A 22,076-nucleotide genomic window follows, 5' to 3' on the forward strand; every position below is an offset into this window, starting at 1 on the left:
CTTCTCTAACTTGCTGGGCCATGACTTCAATTGTTTCACGGTGCACACGACAATGTAATTTATCCTATGATTGCACAGATCACATTTTGTCAATACTCCTTAATCCCCCCACAAAACGATCCCTGAAAAGATTGTAGCAGCTAACGGATCCATAGTTTCTGTAGTCTCCATTTGAAATATACCTGAAAATGTCACTCTCCCTGTGATAGACAAATGCCGGATACAGCGACACAGTTGTAATTGCTAATTATAACATCAATGTGATCCTTTTTTTCTCTCACCATTGTGCTGTTTCTCCCATGTGCTGATCTATCCATCCTGTTTGCTATTCTAGGTTTGTGTGCTGGAGAGACAAATATTTGATTTCCTTGGATATCAGTGGGCACCTATCCTGGCCAATTTTGTCCATATTATTATCGTCATTCTTGGTTTATTTGGAACTATTCAATATAGACCTCGTTACATAACAGGAGTAAGTACCCTTCCTGCGTTTTTGAAAAAATCTTATTGAAACAGAGAAAGATGTGTAAAGTACAAATGTCTTGAAAGATTGTATGTATGCCCGATCTTAAAGATAATGTACACCCTCTCTCAAGTACTATTTGTTTATTTTCACAGTTTCAGATTACATCAACAGGAATTGAAAATGTCAAGTTCAAAGCACTTGATAATGAATGTAATCAGATTGTTTTTTCACAAATTATACTTTCAGCAAATATTCTCTTATCATCTTAAGCAGAACTGTACTCCTATACTTTCTAAATGAGAAAGTCATGGCCTCTGACTTAATATTATTTTAATGGCAATATTTTTCTCATTTCAAGTAATTATATTTTATAAACTGAATACCAATAATTTCAAGTCAATACAAATAAACATATACTATTGATGTGAAAATATTGATACACATTAGGACTAATACTTCATATACTTGAAAGCTTGAATATTCTGGACCCTGGTCTCCGTGTTCCCCACAATTCTCTTTTTGGCTCGGAGGAAGCATTTTGCATTCCCACTCAAGTTCAACTTAACATAAAAGTGAAACCCAACTGTGTGGCAGTTGCTATGGGAACCATAACTTAGGGTTTTTTAATTTCATTTTATTTTTTTACTTTTCTACATGCCTCAGATCTCAGCTATCGCTCTTCATTAATGTAGACTTTTTTTTTAGTTTTATCATTTTTTCTATTCCTTCTATTTTTTTGACAAAGGAAAACTCTATGGGCATTTATTTAAAATTATAAAGCAAATTTGTGGTAAAAGCTCATCTATAAAATAGCACAGCAAAAGCTTTGCCTTGTTCAGCACAAACCAGCAGGCCTTCTTAGGTTTTATGAAAGCTTCCTTCTCATAAAAAGTGCCCTTGTGTGACCTGTTCTCCCTGTCATTTGGAACCCAGATAAAGCTCACTGGTACCATGACAGGCAGTGTGGTGGCAGGTGGAACCAAAGATTCCGCTGGGGGCTAAGGAGGAGTGAGGCCAGACCCTGTGCCAGTCACCCTGAGGCTAGGTAGCCATCCAGATCTTGTACAAAGTGGAATGTCTTGGGTTATGCTGCAGGATGTTTTTCAGAAAACAAGGTATGATAGTGTTGTCACTTTCCTCCTATGAAATGTAATTTGATTGAGTATCAGAAGGACCATACAGAGTTGGGAGTGGGTCCTCTGAAGTCACGATAGATACCAGGATTGGAATCTTGGATGTACCAAATTCTGTGTGACTTTGCCCATCTTCGCCTCACTGACCTTTAGTTTTCTTACTTTAAAATGAAAGTAATAATTCCACTAAGTCATAATGCTGAAGTTAATTGATGCATTGCCATTATATGAAAAATTTTTAATTTCCCTTCACTCTTCCATTAGACACTGAGCTCCCTTCATGATTTTCCTCTTATAAATAATGCGCATGGAGTCTCATCACAGACATACCTTATCTCCATTTCTGATGAAGTTCTTGGAATAAAAATCTAGATGTGAATCCAAGTGTTTTAGCCATGTAAAAACACAGAAGTTAGTTTTGAAAAGTAAATGGGGTATTTCATAACATACCCTTTAGCACAATGTTTGGTGTGTAGAAAGCACTCAATACAAATTAGCTATAATATTTTTTCCTATTATATTTGCATATAATACTAAACTGTATAGTATAGCAATAGGTAGAAAAGAAATTTAAAACACAGCAAAGTGTTCCAGACATTGGTGGAACTATTGCTGTTCCTTTTATTCCAAGATGCTACAGTGCTTAAGAATATTTTGTGGGATTTCTATGTGTCAAACTATAATCTCAACCCTTTGAAAAAAAGATACTCCTGCAAATCCTTTTGATACAAGGCATTTTGGGGGCATGGGATAAAAGTTAGGTTGGTAGGGGAACAATACTTGGGAGATTCTTAAAATGTTTACCTAGCTGAGACTGTTAGACAGACTTTGAAATCGTTCTGAGGTCTTAATAATGTATCATAGAGCTACACTTTTGATTAAACTTGACCTGTAGGCAGCACTCGGAGTTTGGTTTAATTCCTTGAGACATGATCTTTGAGAATCGTTCACCAGCTGGAAATGAGCTAAATGAAAAACGTGTTCTCTAGCTCAGCAAGTCCTTGGTTGTAAATGTATTCTCTAAATTCCACTTGAAAAATCTTCCTTTAGTGCATCTCTCTCTTAAGATATCATGCTGTCTGTGACCAAAAGATGACAAATAGCGTGTCAAATGCTTGCTTGGAAATCCCTTTGGCCAGACTCACAAGTTCACAGTTGTATTTGCTGCTGTCCCAGTTACTGCAGACAATGGCCAATCTAATTGTTCTGGCAGTAATTACCGTGGCCTTCTTTTCTCCAGGCCTCAAAAACAATTTCCTTGCAGCAATTCCTCTCTCCACTCAGCCTCCTTGTTGTCCTCCTGGCCTGACTTGCCACTTTATTTCAAAACCTATGCTGTGTGTTTTGGGTTTGGGTTATAGTATCACTCAGCTCTGGCACCACTTTGTGTTCTAGAGATCTATTTCTGTATAATTCCTGTGCAACGGACTACAGTTGACCTTGGAACAATGCAAAGATTAGGGTGCCAACTCGGGTGCAGTGGAAAATCCACACATTACTTTTGACTTCCCCCAAATATAACCACTAAGAGCCTCCTGTCGAACAGAAGCCTTATCAATAACATACATAGTTGATTAACAGATATTTTATATGCGATAAATATCATATAACGCATTACTAGAATATAGTCAGCTAGGGAGAAGAAAAAGTTCAGAAAATCCCAAGGAAAGGAAAAGATACTTACTATTGATTAAGTGGAAGTGGATTGCAGTGAAGGTCGTCACCCTTGTATTCAAGGTCAGCAGGCTGAGGGGGAGGGGAATGGAGGAGTTAGTCTTGCTGTCTCAGGAGTAGCAGAAGCAGAAAATATTCAGATATTAATGGATTAATGCAGTTCAAACCTATTTTCTTCAAGATTCAACTGTATTTCTGATTAATTAATTATACTATGGAATCTAAGGGTCATGGTGTCATGATCGTTAATGGCCAAATATAGAGTCAGGAAAATAGAGAGCTTGCCAAAAAAAAAAAAAAAAAATGGAATTAAGAGTTCTGTTTGCCTAAAAATGACAATAGGATTTATAATTAAAACTTAAATGGAATCATAGATGACAGATTCTGGTCAATGAAGAATTTGGGTTTCTAAGAAAAATGACTGATCCGGAGCAAGCTGAAACTGACATTAATATATTACTGTAGTCAAGAAATTTCCACAGGTTGCCTATGGCCTGGAAACTTAATTGTTAACAAAGAAATTCATTTTTCTTTTCTTCCCAAATGTAGGCCTTTGTGATTGTGATATTTCCATTTATACTTTTATATTATAAAACAATTCAATATAAAATTAAGCACTTTTTATAATTTCAAGACTGAAAAATTTTTAACATTTGTGCATATTTTATGTATATGCAAATGAAACATCTGATTACACTATGTATTCAAATATGTCTTCATTTTTATTTAATGTTATATCAGTTTTAATATGAATATAACTTCTATCATTTAACACTTTACCTGAATATTGGACGTCATGTTATTTCCCTGTTTTTCTATCATAAATAACTTCTTATAATCATCTCCATAAAAATTATCCTCATCTTCATTTGGAAGTCATTCCTTGGGAGAAACATCTAGATATAATCAAATACTTTTAAGACTCAGTATATAATTGACAATTGCCTATTCAAAAGTATTTTACTAAACTATGCTCCTGCCAGCGTATAGCAAATCTATTTTACTGAACTCTTGCTAAACCTGTGTATGATCTGTTCTCATACTTATTAATTTGATAGGAGAAAAATGTCATTTTTATTTTGAATTATATTTCTTAGTGAGTTGCACTTCTTATATATTCACTTCTCATTTTTATTTGCATTTGTGGGGATTGCCTTTAGATGTTCTTTGCTTATTTTTTTCACTAGAGTCTTAGTGTTTATTTGAACAATTTATACTTATGGATCATTGAATAAAGACATGTACTCTTTAAATATCATAAACTTTCAATTTGATATTTATTAGCTATCTCTTATTAAAGTTAATTTCCTTTCACTTTGTAATAATTTTAATTGCTCTGAATATTATAAAATTTAAATACCACTTTGGAAAAGATGAGACTTCATCATCCATAGGTCTAATTTTACTAAAACAGAAGACATATTCCCTAAAATTTAATCTAAGAATGTTTTCTGATTTTGAAGAGTTTCAATTTGTTTATGGGACATTTTATTCTATTTAATCCATACCATCCACCCCCCCAAAAAAAGTCATGCGGACATTCTTTCAAACGCTGTACAGTAGAAACAAACAAAAGAGAATATTGGAAAATGATTTTTGTTTCCTTCACTAGTCCTTTTTTTATAGTAGCAAACAAGAAAAATTAAAAAATTTAGAAAAGTTAATTGGCACAAGAACTCATTACTACCTTTTGAGGGCCTCTGGCACTTTATGGAATATAATACATTGAAGGAAAATGAAATAAATGATTTTAATTCCAAGCAGAGGAAATCTAAAGGAAGAATCCATGGAAAGATTTTATAGTGTATAATTCTTTTATTTGAGACAGAGTCTCATTATGTCACCCTCAGTAGAGTGCTGTGATGTCACAGCTCACAGCAACCTCAAACTCTGGGGATTAAGTGATTGTCTTGCATCAGACACCCAAGTAACTGGTACTACACACGTCCACCAGAATGCCTGGCTATTTTATTGTTGTAGTTGTTATTGTTGTTTGACAGGCCGAGGCTGGGATTGAACCTGCCAGCCCAGTGTATGTGGCCAGCACCCTAGCCACTGAGCTACAGGAGCTGAGGCTATTGTATAATTCTTGAGAACATCAAGTCCCAAAGAAAAGGCTAGATCAAGTCTGGTGGAATAACTTATAAATATAAACCATGGCTTTTATGAAAACATTAAGTCATAAATGGACTTCTGTAATGTATTGGGCTAACGATGCTGACAAGCAAAATGTGATTTAGGATATCCAATTTTTATGATGTAATGATGAAGAAATTAATGGTTTGCACTGCTTTAGATTGTCTAAAACAATTAGAGGAAGATGAAGGTTTCTATCTACTAAAGGTGCCTTTCTTTCCTTTTTTTTTTTTTTTGAGACAGAGTTTCAAGCTGTCACCCTGGGTAGAGTGCCCTGGTGTCATAGCTCATAGCAGTATCCAACCCTTGGGCTCAAATGATCGTCTTGCTTCACTTTTTCTATTTTTAGTAGAAATGGAAGGGAGGGGTCTTGCTCTTGCTCCAGGTGATCTCAAACCTATAAACTCAAATAATCCACCCATCCAGGCCTCCCAGCATCCTAGGATTACAGGTGTGAGCCACAGTGCCAGGCCAGTGCCTTTCTTGATGATATTGCTGCACAAAACTTAAAAATATCTATCTTCTTCCCTTTCCTCCCTCCCTTCTTTTTTCTCCTCTTTTTCTCTTTCCTTACAAACTCAGTCCATAAACTAGAAATAAATCCAAAAGAACTAAAATGATATTACTCAAAATTCATAAAAATGGAGAATATAGTATACTAAAATCATAGTAATATTTAAAAGAATCATATTTATCCTTGTTTACTAATTCCATGGCTATTACTCCTAGATATATTTCTTGACAAACCCTATAAACCTCACATCAATTGGACAAAACTTTTGTCCAAACTCATCTGAAATAGTGAGAAATGGTAAGAGTTAGGACGTTGTCCCATGTGCTCCTGACTACCAAACCATGCTCATCACCACCAAACTGAACCATCTGGTAGGGGCACAGTTTTGAGAGCTGCAGTGATCTGATACATGGGGAAAAGATTTTGTTAAGTTGTGGACAAATTTAAAATTCATCATGGCATTTCCAATTTCAAGGGTTTAGATTTCAAGCTGAGGCTGCCATTTTACATCATGGATTACGTTTCTAGCTCCATAGTGAATGGAAAAATGACTTCATGTCTCAAGAATTACGAACCGAAAATCTTTAGTGATAGATATTTTTTTCTTGTAAGAGACCAATATCACAAGGTTTCTTTAATCTCTAGTAAGAGTAAATTAGAATGGTATTTTTTCCTATTCCTACATCATTCAGCCATATTGATGATGATAATTCATATAATGTATATGCACACATGCATTAAACATAATTTATATTTAACATGTATTTTTATATTAGTTAAGTACAAATTATCTTCTTCTCCATTTTTCATTTGAAAGAGTTTCAAATAATTGATAGAAGAATTTAAAAAATATTCCAAACATACAGTGAATATAATAACCTCAGAAACACCAAAATATGCACACACACATATATATTATTGTGTCTAATGAAGAATTTTTTTCATGACATCATTTTAGACTAAGATAATCCTAAAATCAAATAAATAGGAAAAATGTTATTGATTTCCTGTTTTTTTTTAACTGAAAAAACAAGAAATTAAAATGATGTGGTAAAGCCTGTTTGATGAAGCAGGCTATGATGGGTAGAAAGAGGCCGCAGTCACTATGACTCTTCTTCCTTAACGTTCTTAGAATATTAAACTATCCAACTGTCATCATAATCTCTATTCATTCTTACAAAATAATGAGAAAAAGAATTAAATACTCCTTTTAGTCCATGTTCTAAAGTATTAATTTCTGGTTACTGCTCAGCACTGAACTTCTTTTCACCAATTTTGGCCATTTCTTTTTTACTCCTTTTTTTTTTTTTTTTTTTTTAATGAAAAGAGTCAGTGTTGATTTGTAAATCAACAAACACCTTCTCCCTAGTGAACCAAAGTCAGTCTCTGACAAAGCGTCACCTGCGTTGACTTCCTTAACTTTGCTCTTTTTAGAAATAGTATTTTGTAAAGAAAAGAAGCCCCATGCCATCCTGGGCAAGGCATGGGAGCCACGTGGAAACAAGACAACCAAAAGACAAAGCCAAGAGTTGCTGTGTACAAATATTCTGATAGGGCAATTTCGGAAATATGTGTATATAGACATCTTAGCAGGGCTGCAAAAGCATGAAGTTGATTTGTGTGTGGACGTGGAAAACTCTTTGCCAGATTTCTGGAGTTTGCTGTTTGCTGATGGCCAGCCATGATTTCATTTTTACTTGTTTATAGTGCTCAGGTCTCTGTGGAGAATATCACCAAGTGCAAGAATAAGGGAGCATGTCTTGTGTTTGTTTTCCTGGTCATGTACTCCTTTAGATCTAATTACGCCACCTCCCTACAAATTTTTGCACTTCTACAAGTCATTGCTAGAAAATTATTAATCTGTGTTCAAGCAGTTGTTTGGCCAAGTTTATTCAATTTCTCTGGGAGAAAAAATATCCAAAAGAAAACTTATTGCAGCTAAAGCATTACAAATGCAAGCTTTCTGTGTTCAAGACAGAAAATCAATGTAGATTAGAGATGAGGAGACTTGAGATAGTAGTAAATTAACAATACTTCTAATGACTTAGAGTAGTCGTGAAAATAAGTCTTTTTCCCATAAGCCTGGAAGGGGGAAAAAAACATCATTACAAGTTTAATGGATTTAGCCTGTAGTCCTAAAATAAATGCAATAATGCAACATTGTGAATGCAATTTATTCTCAAAAGAATGTGTACCCTTGGGGAAATGTGGGCTATTTATTCTACAAGAAAATAGTTTGTGATCTCATTCTGGTGTTAGACTGTGACTCAAGATTTATGGAATGTGATACATATAAGTAATTACATTCGGACAGTCTAAATTCACTTTTTAAGTCATCTAATAATTTCTGAAAATGAATTTGAAAGACAAGATATGTTGTGAGATGTGTGTATTAGATTCTTTTCTAAAATAAAAATTAAAATAATTTACGTGTATATTTTTTAAATCAAAAGTAAAATTGGGCTGATAATAAATAAAGCCCCTTCCCAAACACTTCCCTAGCTCTTTCTAATATCTTTATAGGTGTTCTGGGTTCACTTAAAAGTGTTTGTGTGTAGTTGTAATTCTTCATTTTTCAATTTCAAGCAGTATCTAATACATACCTGCCCCAAGTTATGTTTTCCTTTTTTTATTTCAGAATATCAATTAAGGGGGTACAAGTGTTTTTCTTACATAGATATCTTGTATAATGCTTAAGTCAGGGATTTTGGTGTGTCAGAATAGTGTTTGTTATACCCAATAGGCAAGTTTTTATCTTGTATAATGCTTAATTCCGGGGTTTTGGTTTACCAGAATAGCGTTCATTGTACTAAATAAGGAAGTTTTGATTTCCCACTCACCCTCCTGACCTCCCACCTTCTTGGTTTCTCACGTCCTTTATCTAACTTTGTTCCCATATGTACCCACCTATCAGTTCCTACTTATTAATGAGAACATATGATGTTTGGTTTTCCATTCTTGAGATACTTCACTTAGGATAATGGATTCTAGTTCTCTCCACTTTGCTATAAATAATGTTATTTCATTTTAAGACCGAGAAGTATTCCATAGTGGATATATACTATGTTTTCTTTATCCACTCATGAATTGAAGGACGCTTAGGTTTTGAGTCCAAATCCTTATAGTTGTAAATCATGCTATGATAAACATTTGAGTGCAGGTGTTGTTTTGATAAAATAACTTTGTTTCCTTGCGTAGACACACAGCAGTGGGATTCCTGGATTGAATGGTAGGGCTACATTTAATTCTTTGAGGAATCTTCATACTTTTTTCCAGAGAGGTTGCGGTTTTATAAGCATTCCTTTCTGTCTGCAACCCTTTCAGCATCTGTTGTCTTTTGATTTTTTTTGACAATGGCCATTATCATATGAGTAAGGTGCTATCACATTTTAGTTTATTTAATTTGCATGCCCCTGATGATTAGTGATGTTGAGCATTTTTTCATGTTTCCTGGCCATTTATCTATCTTCTTTCAAAACACTTTTCTTCATGTCTTTTGCCCACTGTCTGATGGGGTTGCTTGTTTTGTTCTGTTCTCAAGCAGATTTGCTTGAGTTCTTTGCAGATTCTGGATATTAGAACTTTTTTGCATATCTAGTTTGCAAATAGGTTCTCCTATTCTGTGAGTTGTCTATTCACTCTGTTGATTATTTTCATTGCTCTGCAGAAGCTTAATTTAATCACGTCTCATTTATTTACTTTTGTTGCTGCTGTTTTGTCTTTGGGGTCTTAATCATAAATTCCTTGCTTAGCCCGGTGTCTAGAAGAGCTTTTCCTACATTTTCTCCTAGAATTTTTATGGTTTCATGACTTAATATTTAGGTCATTAATCCATTTTTGAATCAATATTTTATAAGGCAAGAAATGGGGATATTGTTTCATTCTGCATGTGGCTATCTAATTTTCCCAGCACCATCTACTGAATAAGATTTCCTTTCCCCTGTGTATATTGTGGGCTTTCTCAAAGATCAGTTGGTTATAGGTAGATGGTTTTATTTCTGAGTTCTCTATTCTGTTCCGTTGATCTGTGTCTCTGCTTTTATACCATGTTGTTTTGGTTACTACAGCCTTGTAATATAATGGAAGGTCAGGTAACGCAGTGCCTCCATATTTGTTCCTTTTACTTAAGGTTGCTATGGCTATTTGGTCTCCTTTTTTGGTTCAAAGTGAAGCTTAGGATCAGTTTTTTTCTAGATCTGTAAAATATGATTCTGGTATTTTAATGGAGATTATGTTGAATCTGTAATTGTCTTTGGGCAGCATGGACATTTTAACAATGTTGGTGCTACCAATCCATGAGCAGGGGATGTTTTTCCATTTATGTGTCATCTGCAATTTATTTCATCATAATAAAAACAATCAACAGACTAGACTAAGCATAGAGGAAATGCACTTCAAAATTATAAAGGCTATATGTGACAAACGTACAGCCACCATCATACTAAATGAGGGAAAAATTGAAAGCATTCCCACTAAGAACTGGACAAGACAAGGGTGACCACTGTCACCACTTCTGTCAACATAGTACTGGATGCCCTAGCCAGAACCACCAGGCAAAGAATGGAATAAGGGGAATCTAAATTGGGAAAGAGGAGTTTACACTTTCTCTGTTTGCTGACAATATCATTTAACATAGTTTTTACATATAATTTTGCAGTTCTCTTAGAAGTCATTAACATCCTTTATTAAGTATATTCCTAGGTATTTTATTTTCTTTGTGGCTATTGTAAATGGTAGTGTGCTTATTATTTGATTCTCAGCTTGACTGTTATTAGTATACGGAAATGCTACTGATTTGTGAACATTGATTTGATAACTTGAGGCTTTGCTGAATTTGTTTATCAATGTCAGGACTCTTTTGGCAAAGTCTTTAGGGTTTTCTACATTTAAGATCTTTATTTTTGTTACATTGATTTATTGATATCCATTTTTCACTACCTAATTAGTGATTACGAAGGTTTTATGTTCTGTTCTGATAGAAAGTAAAGTAAGTCTGCTATTTTATTTATTTATAAACCCTTTTGCTATTCATCAGCATTTATTCTTTAGTGTTAATTTTAAAATCATTGCATACAATTTAAGACTAAAAATGTATTGAGATTACATTTGATACTACTTTTTTTTTAAAGAAATAAAATAATTTTAGGAAAGGAATACTTTTTGAGGTAGAGGCTCTTCAGTTAAGACTATGCTAGGCCATTATATTCTATTCATTCATATAATTTTGATCTTCAGTAAAACTTTCAGACTTTGTCACATCGATGTGCTTTTCCTTTTAATTTTACATAATTTATTGGATTTATAACAATTGTGAAGGAAATATTTCCCTTACTAATTGCTTATTATTAAAATGGAGAAAATATGCTGATTTAATTTATTTATCATGTCCAAATTTTCTAATTAACATAGTAATGTTTATCACATGTATTATTCTTATAGGTTGTATCTTTAAAAATAAACTTTTGTCTTTATGTCTAATGGCAATAATACCAATTTTATATTCCTATTGCATTCCTAAAACTTTCCAAGAAAATGTTAAGTATAAATTGCAATAGCAATAATCTCAGTAAAGTTTCTGAAATTAAATGAAAAGACTTTAATATTAATACTTTGACATTTACTGTATTATTGCTATTGGTACTTAGCAAATGATCCTTAACACATTTCAGTAGTTTCTTTAGTTAACTAAGAATGCCTAATGTATTTTATTACATGGCTTTGAACATATGTTAGTATAATAAGACATTAAAAAAAAATTGGCAGTATTAAGTTAGGTCAACAAATGCTCTGATATTAATCCAACCTTCCCTCACTGGACTTCACCTTATTTGTTTGTAATGTTATTCTTTTCTTCTATTGTTCTATTCCACTTTTACTATTTTCATTTCTACTTTTGGTTTATTCAAAACTGAAATGGATTCATAGATTTTTTTGCTTGATATTTTGCAACTTATGTAGTTTTCAGAAAACAAATTCAGGAAATTTTCTTCTGCGGTCTAGAACAGCTCAAATAGAATTGAAGCGGTAAATGTTTCCTAGAACTTTTCTGCAAAACCATCTACTCATAGTTTGCTTTCACAAAGGGTAACTACTTCATGGTCTGTCTTTCCAAGATTTTTAAAGTAATTGTTCTTTTTAAGTTTTCAATTTCTCCTTGTATGATTTGGTTATAAAATTTTTTACAGAACACATTCTTGTGCAGCTTCTGTTTTATATAGAGTTGCACACCATATTCTATTTCTCTCTTTTTAGAATCTCTTCAATATCACTGAGTTAATCTCTTTTTACGTGCCTTTGTTTAAATTCATTCCACATATTATTTATGAATTAATAGAAAAGCAGCAGCAGGCAAAATCAAAGAAATCTCATTCTTGCTTTTTCTCTTTTCTCTCACTCAAGGTAATAGGAAAAGGCAGGTGGGTCCCACTTCCAAGATATTTGCTCATTTTTATGGCAATGGATGTGGTAAATTGACAATGTGAATTAGTGACTTTTTTTGTTTGGATTTTCTTGGCAGAGTGTCTATTTTCTGCTATAATAGCAGCATATCTGATATGGGGCAATTCATTTTTTAAAAAGTGAGGTTTAATTTGGCTCATAGTACTGAAGGCTGGGAAGTCCAAGACTGGACAACTGAAGCTGGCCAGCTTCTGGTAAGGGCCTGGTGCTGTGGCATAACATGGTAAAGAAGCAGAAGCAGAGTAGAGCAAGTGTAAAAGGGACAAAGTACAAGGGGCAGGCTGTCTCACTTTGTCACAATCTGTCCTAGCAGTAACTGAGAGCAAGAACTCACTCACTACTGTGAGAATGAACCCCAATCTGACAGGTAGAATCGATCCCTCTAAACAACCTAATCACATCGTAAAGGTCCCACCTTCCTGCACCACCACACTGGGGACCAAATTTCCAATCTATAGAACAAAGTCTATGTGTCTAATAAAAATCATAAACAATTATTTTTGAACAATGACTGCCTTATGGATTTCAGCTTGGTGATAGTTAAGTTTGAAAATCACTAAAGATTTTCGTTCTACTATGCCACTCGCATGGACAGTAAATGAGGAACGTCTCTGTGAAGAGTGATCCCTACAAAACCCCTATGGAGTAATATTTTCTATACTCTTATTTCAAAAGAAATATTTCTCTGCAATGATATCACAAAATACTCTGAAGCTGACCCTTCAAAAGTTTATAAAAATGTTTACTTGCAGGATGCTATTTGATTGCCCAGCTTCTCCTTAATAAAATAGTTGTCATTTTGCTGGTCATCCCTGTGTTGTATTTGTAGATGTCTTGTCAGTGGTGTTTGGAAACATGGACTCATCTGGGAGCTCAGAGCCCAAGAACATGTTATCTACGCTGCACAGTCAAACCTCTGTTTGCCTAGACCTGTCATTTTCTGGACCACAATGGGATCAATATTCCCTTTCTATTTTTTATCTTTTAAAGGGACCACTGATGTTTAAGGAATTTTGTAAAAGAAAAAAATGTACTGCAAGTATTAAACTTGCAGAATTTATTTTCATAGGGGTGTCATGCAATGAAAATTTGGTATGGGTGTGCATGGAGATGTCTCTTGGAAATGAAGCTCCAACTTTCTAAATAACTTCTTTTGTTAGTATAGTAAAATTGCAATTATGAGATATCTAATTCTCTCACCATTGTTATGTAATGTTGGCGTTTAACAAAGGGTTTCAGCGTTTAACATTTGCATTTAAAGTTACACTTCCAGGGGAGTTTGTGTCTAAAGATTGATAATAGAGTAAAATTATCACTTGACAGAGTTGTGATTTCATCTTCTCCCACTTTTATCTCTTCTTTCTGCTTATTCTCTTCTTCTTTTTCTCATTAATACTGTTCTTATTGTATTCTTTTTCTTTTAATTCAGGAAATAAAATGAAAGGCACGGATAGCATGTGGACACTTGGGGGGTGGTCTGTAGTATGGTGCTGTCCAGCTGACAGTTTGGTAAACCTAAGACAAACTTCACCCCAAAGTTACAGGTGCATCACAATGACTTGGATCTGCTTTTGAGAAGTTCTCACTGGCAGCAATGAAGAGTAAGTGCTAACACAGGCCACTGGGAGAGGGAGATTCGCCGTTAAGGAAAGAGATCAAACAAATGTACTGGCCAATTTTAACAAGGCTAGCTTTAGTCAAGGAGAAATTAGCATTATTTGTGTTCTCTTTTATGCCCCAGGACTGTTAGTGCACTAGGGCTGAAAGTGAGTGAATTTCAGTAGACAAAATAGCCAACCTACTTTTACATATCTGACACTAAGCCCTATTCCCCGGGCATGATATAAGTAAATACTTTCTGAACTAAAATCCATATAAGAAATTGGGGATGGTTCTCTATAATTTTATTCCTTTCCTTCCAAAGGTGATGTCCTACTTTGAACTCACCTTCACTGGGCCTCCTAAAATCCTAAAAATAAATGAGACCTCAGGGAACATGGGTCAATTTGTCCATCTGGTGACGACTCCTTCCCTGTAACCCTTCCTCCACCTTCACTGTCAGCTATTGAACACATCTCATTTTCAATATAGGATATGACTGTTCAGATGCAAAGAATAGCAAAAATTTAAAAATACATAAACTTAAGAGATATTGGCTTTTCTATTTTATTTAGACAGAGTGTCATTGCCCCCTAAATTGCATTCTCTTTCACATTGATCACCTTGGATACAGACGTATTTGTGGTTAGTCCTCCACTCAGTTTTCACTTCTTTCTTGTACTGCAGAACATAATGAAGGCAATTTTTGGAGATAGTTTGGTTTGAGTCATAATAAGGTATGTACAGAATAAAGGTATAATTTTCAGGTTTATAAAGCAAAAGCAAGAGATGGTAACATAAATGGAGTTGCTGGAGCAAGAAGCCTTCAGTTATCTTTTCTTTTAAAACCTCTTTGAGGATCATCTTTTGTTTGATTTTGACGGAAATCATTTTACACAGCTGATTGTAACATTTTTGTCACTAGACCACTTTATGTAGCTAGGTGTATGCAAATAGGGACCCCAGTAGAAAGTATTTATGGTATAAATTGGTTTACAAGAATGTTTAATGGTTCTGATGTTTTCTTGAAACATGCAATCATTTCATAAAATTAGTAACACAATATTAAATAATTAAAATTGATTTGAAGATCAAGTGGTGTGGGAGTTGGAGAAAGGCATACAAAATAATGGCAATTATCTCCTTATATAGAAAAAAATAATGAGTCTACATCTAAAGGACCATACCGAAAGACTTGTTTTCTCCATGGCATTAAATAACACCTATGAAAAAAAATTAGGGCAATGAAGTACTTACAAATTGATTTGGACTTTTCACACAGATATTAATTAGGAGCAATTAAAATCAGGAAAATAAAAATTATTTTGAAGAAAAACATTGAATTACAACCTAGGATCCTTGTTGGGCTTCTAGTTGTACCACTTGATTTAGAATTAGCCTTCACACACAAAGACAGGAAAAAGAGTTGTCTGTATTTGTCTGTAGGCACGATGTCCCTCACCATTTGCTTTGTATTAGATCAACACAAGACAACTTCTGTCTCTCCCTTTCGCTTACAAATGCTACAAAAGTTTTGCCAGACAGTGAGAAAAACCATAAAATAATGATGATAAAAGTTATCATGATACCTATTCCATTACAATGTTCAATATTATGGAAACTTTTGTACATACAGTGGCCCCTTGAACAATGCAGAAGTCAGGGCACTGATCCAGAACACAGTCAAAATGTGCATATAACTTTAGACTCTCCCAGATCTTAACTACTAATAGCCTAATGCTGAGCAGAAGCCTTACCGATAACATAAACAGTTGATTAACAAATATTTTGTATCTGTATTACATAGTATGTCCTTAAAGTGAGATAAAGGAAAAACATTATTTGAAAAATCACAGGGACAAGATATGTGTTTACTATTAAGAGAAAATAGATCATCATAGGGGTCTTCATCCTTATCCTCTTCATGCTGAATGGTCTGAGAAGGAGGAGGAAGCGGAGGCAGAAGAGGCAGGCACAGGAGATGTAACTTTTATAGAAAAAATCTGTTTATAAGTGAACCCACGTTGTTCAGGCATCAACCATATCTTACTCATCTTCGTTTCATCTTCAGCTGCTTTTGTAATATGGTCGCGCAAGGTGGATTTTTAAATTTTACAGAAGATAACTGATGAGTAGTGAAATTAAGCACCATTCTCCAGTTGCTATTATAAAGATGAAGAAGCTGTGGATGGGGGATAGGTCTGTCTGGTTTCAGAGTTCTTGGCTTTTCTTATTAATTACATGGCTGCTCCAATGAATGAAAGAGCACATGGCAATGAATTGTACCCAGTTTACAGTGCAGGAAATACACACAGAAAAGCTGTAAACGACATTTCCAAGTCACTTATGTTGTTCCCTTGTTAACCACCAATTCCTACCACCTAACATGTTCCTGACCCTGAAATCTGATGAAATTCCATCTTCTGTCTTTCGCTGTTGCCCCGTTTCTGTATTCCATGGTCCTGGTCACATGCTGTTGGACATCAGGCTACTTCTGATTCTAGAGCTGCAAGGGCAATAGGAAAGAATTTCTGGCATTTACATTTTCAATTCTTTTTTAAAAAAATTATTTTTATACTTTCAGTTCTTTAAAGATTAGCAAAAAATCATTAAGAAATAGGGTCATTAACCCTATGTGTACTACTCTGGTATTGCTCATATTTTCTCCTGAACACATTTTTATAGTTCTGTGATAATTCTGTGTTACCCTCATCCAGTACAGACAAATTCAGGTAGATGATAAGAGATTTGAAAAGTCTCCTTAGCTGAACAATGTGCTGAGGAATTCCATATTACTAGAAATCTCGCTTTACTTTCTGGACATTGTGTGTGTCCCATGGCTAAAATGCCTCTCAACGTCCCTAACTGTGCTAAAAATCCTTTGACTTCTCCCTTCTGGAATCTTATTGGCTCTTATATATTTATGTGTAGGTTTCACAGGGGCCATTTCTTTCATTTTTTTGAGGTCTCTGATCTAAAAGATGGGCATACTGATGTTTACTTTATCTACCAAGAAGTAGGCAGGAAAAAAATGTATGGGTAATACAATCAGGAAGCTTATGTTAGTATGATTTATAAATGGCATGCCTATTAAGAAAATTATGTTTTTCTGCACAATCAAATTCCAGGTGAATCAGCAAACAATTTCCTGGGGTGAGAATTTAAAAATACTGCTGAATGACTAGGCAAATAACTATTTTATGTTCCATGTACTGTTCTGATTTGATACTCAAAATGCAATTTAAAGACTACTTAAGACATTATTTTCTACAGTGTACTTTCACGTAGCAAGTAATTTCTTTCTTATTTTGCTCACAGGATTGTTTCCCATGAGCCATTTCAGTGTGGTATCTGAACGTTTTTCCACTTCTTCAGTCACATTAAAGTTGAAGGGCTATATGTTCTATACAAAACACAAAAGACTTAAGTGTAGAGAATATGCTAAACCTCATGTACCACTTATCCCTTATACTTCTTTCCTGAAAAATATAGAAAAGAACTAGTTTCTCTTCTAATGGTGATCTTCATTTATATTTCATTAAAATGTTTGATTTCACAATTTACTTTGGGTATTCCTTTAGCATATTATTAGCAACTGGACAGTGATAAGGTTTTGACAATCATGTCCTTGCCTAGAAAGGAATGACTTGAAAAGCACATCTTTGAATCTGTCTGTAGAGATAAATAGGACCTCAAAAATGGTATTCATCAAATATATTAGAAAATTTGAGAAATAATCATAATGATACTAAATTAATTACAAATTCACATATTATCATGTTTAAAGCTCCAATATCTGCACAAAACAAACCAGAAAAAATGAAGAAGAAAGAAGTGAAGATTTTCTTAAGGGAATGAAAGTAGATGAGTGAGGTCTTGTACGTGTGTATATAATACACTTTCTTCCTCCATCAACGGCTATGCATCTTTTCTCAAAACGTTTATTGAATGTGTTTTCTGGAATTTGTCTTGATCTGGAGGTGTCGAGTGAAGAAATACAGGACAGCAATTTTTTCATAAATTGAGTGAAATTGGCTTAAGATCGCTGGAAGTATACAGCTGTACATTTAAATTATTTTATAGCATAAAAAATTGCAAATGGTTTTATTTATGTTAAATTCAGATGATAAAGTTTCAATTTTCAAAAAGTTTTATATGAAAACCACTTTTAATATTTAGATTGTTTTTCATGTTGCAAAGTTGAATGATGAGATATTAGTAACTTATTGTTAAAAGTATAAAAACATTCATGCCTCTAATTCATATTACTTTGTGGTAATAATCTACAGTCAGCCTCCCCCCTTGACCTTTATGTTCTTGAACTTACCTTTTTATCTACTTACCTTCTATTTCACATCTATATGGTAAATATATATAGTGAATATTAACTTTTATATTGATTCAATCTCCTACTCCGAGAAATAGTTAATAAACATCTTCTGAAACAGATAGTTTCTCAGTCATCATAACAATGAAACTGTTATTCACTAATTATTATCAGCATCACCATTACCAGCCAGAGGGTATATCATAACCACATTGCCACAGGAAGCTCAGAGCACTTAATCTTATTCTTATTGTTTTTAGGGTTCTTATACTCAATGTATTTTTTCTTTATTAAATCATAGCTGTGTACATTAATGCAGTCATGGGGTACAGTGTGCTGGTTTTATATACAATTTGAAATATTTTCACCAAACTGGTTAACATAGCCTTCATGGCATTTTCTTAATTATTGTGTTAAGACATTTTGATTTTTTTTTTTTTTTTGCCTTGTAGAACATAGGTTTATACCTTTCTAAATTTCTTTGTGAGTAAGCCATGTCAAGTCCATGGTTTGTTAAAAAATGCAAATGAAAAAAAATTTCTTCTTTATTTCCATATAAAAAATTATATTGAAAAATAACACATTTTTGATATAAGAAAAATGGAAGTATTTTTCTGAGCAGGATGATTTAATGGTAATTCACTTTTTTTTTCTTGTCTTCGTAGTTTCATTTTCTTCAGGGACTTTTTAGTACTTTTACGATTTTCCAGTTCCAGCATTGTTTTTGATATTCATGTGTAAATTTAATGATTTGTACACTTACTATGTTCCAAAAGCAACTTAAAGGGATTTTCACAGTCCAAACCAGTCTTTTCAATTACCTTATCCTCCTTGAGTTATTGTAAGATTTGAAGTACGTGTGGACCTTGAAAGATTGAGCTTGTTAAGCAACTGACTCTCAGGCATCTAACTACATGGAGGTCAGTAAGTGTTGTTCTAGTTTAGATTTCTCTCAACTTTTCAAGTTGCCAGACATGGTTATCATCCTTCAAGTAAAGGCTTCCAGACTTTTTAATATAGCAGTGATTCTGGAAGCATCCCCTGATACCTGTTAGAAGTGCAAATTATCTGTGGGCCCTCCCTACTCAATTAGAAACTCTAGGGCAAAGCCTATCAATCAGCTTTGTAGTAAGCTCACCTAGTGAATATGATGCATTAAAGCACAAAAATGATGCAGAGGGTGTTTCAGTGAAGGAAAGAAAGCTCCCTGGCCTGTCACTTGGGTTCTGGGCTTCAAGCAGGAAAGAATTCAAGTCAGAACCTATTAGAGGCAGAAAGTTTATTGAGTCAGAGACAGAAGATAGATCCTACTCCACAGACAGAATGGGATTGTCTTCTGAGCAGAAGCCTTTATGGGGCAGTGATAATATTTTTAAATGTTCAGAAACTCCATTGGGAAATGACCATAGATGATGCATTGTCCTGTGGTCAGGTCATAAAGGTTAATCATAAACTGCTGTCACGGAAAGGTAAACACAAAGAGTTTGGAAAGTGTCCAGTTTAATAATTCATCCATGTTCCGGGGATCGTGGGCTGGTGACTTGTTAGCAACTTCCTTGTTTAGGATGGATTGATGGACAGGGTCTGGTACCATTCAAAATGGCTGTCCTTAGGCTCTCTCAACCTCTCTTTTTCGCCTTATCCCTACATTAATAACAGGGAAATTTCTGGGAGCACATAATGAGTTCTTATCTCCCTGCAAGGACATGAAATTTTTAGGGTGTGGGGAGATGACTTACAAAGGTTTTTTGTCTATTTTCTATTGGGTTGCTTTATGTATTTTGCAATGTAATTTAGGGCAACAGGTTTTTAAGTCTGTAAATAGGTCAATCACTTGGTTATCTTTATTTATTTATTTATTTATGTTTATTTTGAGACAGAGTCTCACTATGTTGCCCTTAGTAGAGTGCCCTAACGTCACAGCTCACAGCAACCTCAAACACTTGGGTTTAAACGATTCTCTTGCCTCAGGCACCCAAGTAACTGGGACTACAGGCACCTGCCACAACACCCAGCTATTTTTTGTTGCAGTTATCATTGCTGTTTGGCAGCTGATTATGCTCTTTTAGGTGTATTGGTCAAAAGTGAGGCTCTTGTTTGCTTTTGTATGATTTAGTGAATATTATCTCTGCTTTCCTAAGGAGAAAAAAGGAGCAGGTTGTTTTCTCAGAATATATATATATGTGGAAAAATCTCTTAATGATCATTGCCTTAGGAGTAGTTTATATCTAAACACAGCTAACTTGGATTTTATTCAATTTTGTTATTTAAAAATACAGTTTCATCACAAATATGTTTGATTTTAGATGTACAAATTATGTAAAACCTAAGACAGATCTCGATAATTTCAAAGGACCAAAGAAAAGAGAAAAGCATTTGGAAGTGTTGTCTGAATGGCTTACCATTTACCCAGCCTATTAGGGCAGCTAAAGTCTTCCTGTGGTTGCCTTTCAGCCACTTAAGTCCTGTGGACTATTGGGGGGCTGGTGATAAGCTTTTACTTCTGCATTTAAGGTTTCAATGACCGGTTAGCAGACTTCAGTGGACTATGGTTACATTGACTTGGCTATTTTGCTTTTGGACTTTTTCTCTCAAGAGTAACACACAATTATCTGCAGCAAATACTCTTTGACGCCACAGTCAGCCAATCTACTTTTTGTTTTAGAAAGAATGGATGTGCAAAATTGAGTGTGACTATTAATATTCTCATGGCAATAAACTGATGTTTATTTCATTATGTAAGTTGACTCCTTTTGATATTTTGATTTACTCTATTGTTACAGAGATTTGTAATTTAAATGATAAAATGAATATTCTGAAAAATAGTTTACTAAGTCACTGTCACATTGAGAGGCATATCTCCGTGACTCTGCTCTACATATTTGGCCCAGGGAGAGTAATTTGTAAATGAAATTGCAGATGAACAATTTATTAATACATTAACGCATCGTAAAAATGATATATCCCTCAGCTTTATCCAGGTTGTAGAGGTTGTAAATAAATAAAGGAAGGTGAATACCTGATTTTATCTAGTGATTTCATTTTCACATTGTTGGCAAAGAATCTTTTTAGAAATACACCACCTGATATATTATCAACATGGTTAAATAAAGAAAAACTATTTTACTTATGTCTCTGTACCCAAAATGCATTATGCTGAAACAAGACTTGATAAAAGAATGAAGCTTATAGAGGTAAATTATAATCCTTGAAATCCTTACTGTGGAATGCTCATGTTGCCTGCCAATGAACAGAATTGCCGTGGCCTCACACTTACCTCCTTTAAATTGGAATCTTGATATCCTTAGATCTTACCAGCTTGAAACAAAATAAAATTATAGACCCTTTATTCAAATTAAACAGATTTTTCACACTCATCCAGGTTATTGTAAAGTACCAGCGCTCCCCTTCCATCATCCTCTTGCATATTATGTCCCAGTGTGCCCAGGGATGCTTATCCATATCTGAGCAGTTCCTCTTATCTCATCATAAAGTCAGGACTCAACACGTTTCCACGTGGCTGAAAGACCATACAATGTCAACCAACAATGCTGGGCCCTGCAGCAAATGACACATTGCTACAGTATAATAACTGTCCCTAAATAGTCCAGTGGCTGGCCCTTGTCTGTCTTTGCTGCTGCTTTAGCTACTAAGGGCCAGAGATTAGTGTCCCCAACACCTGCTGTTCCGTCACTACACCAAGCCTCCACAGTGCCTAGTTTTCTTTCTTTCTTTCTTTCTTTCTTTTTTTTTTTTTTTTTTTTTTTT

The 22,076-nt window shown here is 34.4% G+C and overlaps 1 protein-coding gene across 1 annotated transcript in view; it reads left to right on the forward strand.

Annotated features, from left to right (window-relative positions):
• Positions 1-338: 338 nt before the first annotated feature.
• The window catches only part of NKAIN2 (sodium/potassium transporting ATPase interacting 2), a 542,543-nt gene continuing 520,805 nt past the window's right edge, over positions 339-22,076 (forward strand). Inside the window, exon 1 of the mRNA XM_012805160.1 lies at positions 339-472. The gene's annotated coding sequence lies outside the window, so the exon portion shown is untranslated. The remainder of the gene's footprint in view (positions 473-22,076) is intronic.

Source organism: Otolemur garnettii, unplaced genomic scaffold (assembly GCF_000181295.1).
Source record: "Otolemur garnettii isolate 467f Iridium unplaced genomic scaffold, OtoGar3 scaffold00002, whole genome shotgun sequence".
Taxonomy (NCBI): Eukaryota; Metazoa; Chordata; class Mammalia; order Primates; family Galagidae; genus Otolemur; species Otolemur garnettii.